At 38.5% G+C, this 5165-nt stretch overlaps 1 long non-coding RNA gene across 1 annotated transcript; it reads right to left on the reverse strand.

Moving 5' to 3' along the window:
• Positions 1–2059: 2059 nt before the first annotated feature.
• LOC116179951 lies at positions 2060–2713 on the reverse strand. The gene is made up of 2 exons (XR_004147070.1): positions 2308–2713; positions 2060–2207 (listed from the first exon to the last, which is right to left on the reverse strand). It is a non-coding gene; the product is annotated as an uncharacterized LOC116179951 (long non-coding RNA).
• Positions 2714–5165: the final 2452 nt, after the last annotated feature.

A 5165-nucleotide genomic window follows, 5' to 3' on the forward strand; every position in this document is an offset into this window, starting at 1 on the left:
CAAAGCAATATCACTAGAAGAGAAGAGACAATATTAACAAGACTGAAAACCGCACATACAAGACTTACCCACGACTACCTGCTTAAAAAGGAAGAAGAACCAACTTGCCAACAATGCAACATCAAACTAACTGTGAGACACATCCTCTGTGACTGTCCTAGGACCACGAAGCAGCGCAACAACTTTAACATCGGCAACCACTTAGAAACCGCTTTCTTAAAACCAAAGAACGTAATAAGTTTCCTAAGAGTCATTCAACTAATCGATGCCATGTAAATGTAAATCTTATCTGCTGTATAAGCAAAAATGCCACAAGACCTTGTAGTTCAGGCATTATTCCTTTAAATAAAAAAAAAAATTTTAAGACAAATTAAAAAATTCTAAGAATTTGAAGAATCTTTGGATCTCAAAAATTTGAAAGATCGAAATAATTCGCATAAACCATAATAAATTCAAATAATTTGACGAATCTTACCAATTTAAATGATTTGATGAGAAGGGATAATTTGAAAAATTTTGAAAATCAAACGATGAATTAGATGAGAGAGAATGTGAAAATCTGAAGAATTCTCAGAAATTGAAAAATTCATTGCATTCGAAGAAACTTTTGAAACTGAAAAATTTTAAGGTTCTGAAGGTTAAAAAAAATTAAAAAAATAAAAAAAGATTCTTATAAATTTAAATAATTTGTAGAATCTGAATATAATTATGTAACTGAAGAAAATTAAAGATTTGAAAAATCGTAAATAATTCGGAGAAAATGAAAAATTCAAAGAATTTTAAGAATCGTATAGATATATATATGGAATCAAAAAAAAGTTTAAAAATCAAAAGAATTTGAAAAAAATATGAAACAAAAATATTAATGATTTGAAGAATCGAAAACATCGGCAGCATTTGCAGAAAACTTTAATCGTATGGATCTGAAAAATTTTAAGGATTTGAAGAATCGAAAAAATTTGGAAAATTAACTGAATTTGAAGAATCCGAAGAATTTTGTGGAACCAAAAAAATATTAAAAATTTGAAGAATCGGAAAAAAATCAAAAGAACTCGAAGTAGCAAATACGAAGAAAAATGAAAATTCCTCCCCCCCAGCATAAGAAGACTTCCAATGGTCGCATGGTGATAATGATGATTGTAAGGAAAGAGTTATTGAATTTTCGTTTTGGGGGGGGGGGGGAGCGATCCTTATCCCCCAGGCTCCTCGGTGTTACATTCTACCTTAAAACCGTCTGCCTGATCACTTTCATTCCAGTTTTCTGTAAAACGCCATTGCCATCGCCACCGGTTCTGGTGAGTAGGGAATACTCCCCCCTTTTTCCAAAAGAAGAGAATGTATCTCCCCCAAAACCGTCTACCTGATCACTTTCATTCCGGTTTTCGGAATATAAAGTTATTGAATTTTTCGTTTAGTTCTTTATGCCTCATGAATTCTGTTAATGGCTCAGCTCTTTAAAATTTCAAGGTTTCTTAAACACTAGAAGCATTCTGGAGACTCTTGACACTGGTTATCTCCCTCGGTGGGGGTGGTAGTGGCCAGTAATGGTTCTCCTCCAATAGCTGGGCCTGTGCTTCTTGTTCCTCCTTCAGAAGCTTCTCCCATGTTGTCATTGGTACATTAGTTCCTCCTTCTGTTTTCTTTACTTTCCGACTACATACGAAGTATTGTATAAACGAAAGTATTGTAATCGCGATAAATTTTCGATATGCCAATACTGCGTTTTCTGGACGTTTTGAAGCACACAGACCCCAAAAAATTTTTAGCCTGACGTCTGAGAGTGTGTGTGTGGTTCGTTTATTGTGACCACGATAACTAAAAAACCCCTGAACCGATTGGGACCAAATTTGCGGTGCATATAGGGTGGTATGGGGGATCGAAAACGTCCCATTTTGGTTTTGATCCGTAAATCGCTAAAAGTCAACTAATTTGTAAACAGATGGTTGGAGCTGTTGCGTTTTGGATAACAGAATGATAGGAAAGTGGAAAAGGGACATGAAAAAGAGAGGGAAGGGTTGTTAAATAGAAGAGGAAGATTTCGTAAATGAGCAAAATGGCCTTTTCATGTATGATCTATTTAATATTTTACATTCAAAATGTATAATTAATACAACCGCATCTTGTACGGAAGACGGTGCTTCTTTCAATATCCCTAGGCTTCTTATTAACTGTCGCAGCACTTTTTCAACCTCCCAGAACAGCTGCCACTGAAAGGCAGAAGGAATAGTGTCAATTAAATTATTCAATAATTTGTCCCAGTGAAGATAGTGCCAGAAATATCTAGACTAGAGAAAACTAGGTACTTACCAATATATTTTGCCTGAGCTACAGGTGCCAGCGCAAACACAGTTTTGGTAGTTGCAGCCTTCTACCAAGCCAACGAATACAACTAGTAAAGCAGTCAGGATCAGTATTTTAAGCATTTTGAATTCGGTATATATTTCAGGACGCAAAGGCTCCGCTTTTATAGCACATTCAAGAGGCGCGATATCTTATCGAATTTCATTCACGTGGATTTTGATCAAAACATGTCAAAATCGTTATTTATCCACCAAGATCGTTGGGAAAATGACCAAGAGCATAATCTCATTGACCAAAACATGAATTTGATCTATTTTTGACGACCACGTGGATTTTGATCAAAATCGTTATTCTTGCACTGATATCGCTGGGAACAAGGTTATCTCAATGACAAAGATTTGATGCATTTTTGTTAACTATAAAATGTATTATGTAATCTCACCGTCCAAGAAGGCGATCATTGCCCAGGAGGTCGAAAAAATGCTGGCCGATCGCATTATTGAACCGAACAACTACTCCTCCCCAATCGCCACTGTGCAAAAGAAGGATGGCAGCTCTCTCTTCTGCGTGAACTACCTCAGGTTGAATGACTGCACCCGCGACGAAAGTGCCACTCTACCACTTATCCACGAGACGCTGAAAGAACTGATGTGTTCTCCACGTTAGACCTCAAATATGGATACTGGCAGGTCCCTCTTGCACCTGAGTATCGTGCCCTCACCGCCTTTTCGACTCCCGACGGCGCCTGCTACCAATTTAGGGTGATGCCGTTCGGACTAAAGAACGGCCCACCTACCTTTCAGAAGCTAATGCTGCAGGAGATACTGCCGGCGAACCTGCGGAAATTCACCACGACTCATGGGGGGGAACACCTCGACCACCTGCGGATGATGATGGAGCGACTCCAGCAGCACCACCTGACCCTCGCACAACACAAGTGCCCTTTTGGGGTGTCATCCATGACTACCAGAACACGTGGAAGTCCTTCGCAGCGCGTCCAGACCCCCGACACGCCAGCGGCTCCGCAGTTTTTTGGGGCTTGGTGACTACGAGCCCCGCTGTTCCGAAATTTGCGGCATTCTTCGACTTTTCGCATTTACCTTAGCTGCTTCGGTTATCTCAGTTTCTTTGCTCTTCTGGGAATTGCTGCATTCCTTGTCTTCTTCGATCATTCCGGATTCTTCGTCATCCTTCTATGACATCTTCGACTTCGCCAAGAGTATATTCACCTACTGTTCTATTAATAATTATCTATCCAGTCTAATTCCAACGTGGGGGTTTATACTCTTGGAGTTACAGTAAAACGTAGTTTCTCTTATTATCTTGGTCGTTATTTTCCACGTCAAAAGGAAATCTAATCTTTTATCAAGTCAGATATTCTCGTAATGACAAAATACACTCCACGACGTGAAAAACATTTAAAATAAACGAAAATAACAATTTCAAGGCAAAGCACTTGACTTTGCTCGCACCATCAATAGGACGAGCTGCCTCTATTTTTATCGGGTCCTTTTTTCTGGTAAACGGTGGGTGCGTTGCCATATTCAGTTTTTCTTGACAAAGTAAATTTGGTACCCGAAAATCAAATTTGATTTCCGAAACTTTCCATTAAACGAAACCGAAAAATTGTTGGATAAAAACACTTCTGGTCACACTGTAATCTTGCAGGGAGGAATTTTTCCCATTTAAAGAACCTGTGCACCAAGTGAATACCAGATCCAAAATGAGCCATTTGAAATTAAAAAATTTGACTGCCAATGTCTAAACGATTTAAACGAAGAAGAAGGAATGCTTTCTGCAAGTACCAACCGATAAAAATTATGATAATAATAGTGCTCAGAATCAAGAAGCGATAGATGAAAAGCTGGAAATTCAAGAAACTGGAATAGAAGAACTAGTTCACAGACATTGGGGGGGGGGGGGGCGCAAACTGAAACCTGAATCTGGATCTGATGTTTGTTCGTTCGAGACACAGGAGGATTTCCAATTTTATTTTGGACAATTGCGTCTGCCGCTTGGATTAGTTCTCAGATGAGCAAATAGTTATTTTCCTGAAGTTGGTGATTCTGAAACGAAAGCAGGATGTTTGAGGTTCGGAATCACCTTCGCGCGGCTGTTAGAAACGACTTTTTTCCTACAATCGTAGAAATTAATCAAATCGCGTGCGCAAAGTGATCAATTCCCGCACTAGTGTGGGAATGTCGATAGATTTTAGGAAAATGGCTTTTTCACTACCTGATTTGCTACTAACTATACGTTTATTTAACATTTTACATTTTCAATTTATAATTAACACAAGCGTATTTTGTATGAAAGAAGGTATGCTTTCGTTCTATGTTCCTCGGCTTCTTGTTATTTCTCGCAGCACCTGCTATCATCCCAAATGTCGCCACAGCCGCCACTGAAAGGCAATTATTACGTCAATTATTTCTGCTAGTGAAAACATTGATCGATTAGTGCCATTTTATGGTACTAAACGAAGCAGGTGCCAAAAATATGTGGAATAGCGGAAAAGAAGGGCTGACCATCGATTTTCATGTGATTTGCATTCCCTGTTAGTGCAATAACAGTTTTGTGTGCAGTATCCTGCAACCATGCCAACTAATACCATTAGTAAGGCAGTCACGATCAGTAGCTTAATCATTTTGAACTCTGTATATGTTTCACGACGAAAGGGCCACGCTTTTATATAGCACATTCAAGAGCAGACGGAATCTTATCGAATTGCGTTTACTAAAAGTTTTAAATTAACGATAACCAGCCAATAGCGTCAATTTAGGACACGCAGTATATACTATTACGGTTATGTAATGTACAATAACCTGCTATCACGATCATAACAATAGTTATCTTTGTAGTAGTTT

The sequence above is a fragment of the Photinus pyralis genome, unplaced genomic scaffold (genome assembly GCF_008802855.1).
Source record: "Photinus pyralis isolate 1611_PpyrPB1 unplaced genomic scaffold, Ppyr1.3 Ppyr1.4_LG9, whole genome shotgun sequence".
NCBI lineage: Eukaryota > Metazoa > Arthropoda > Insecta > Coleoptera > Lampyridae > Photinus > Photinus pyralis.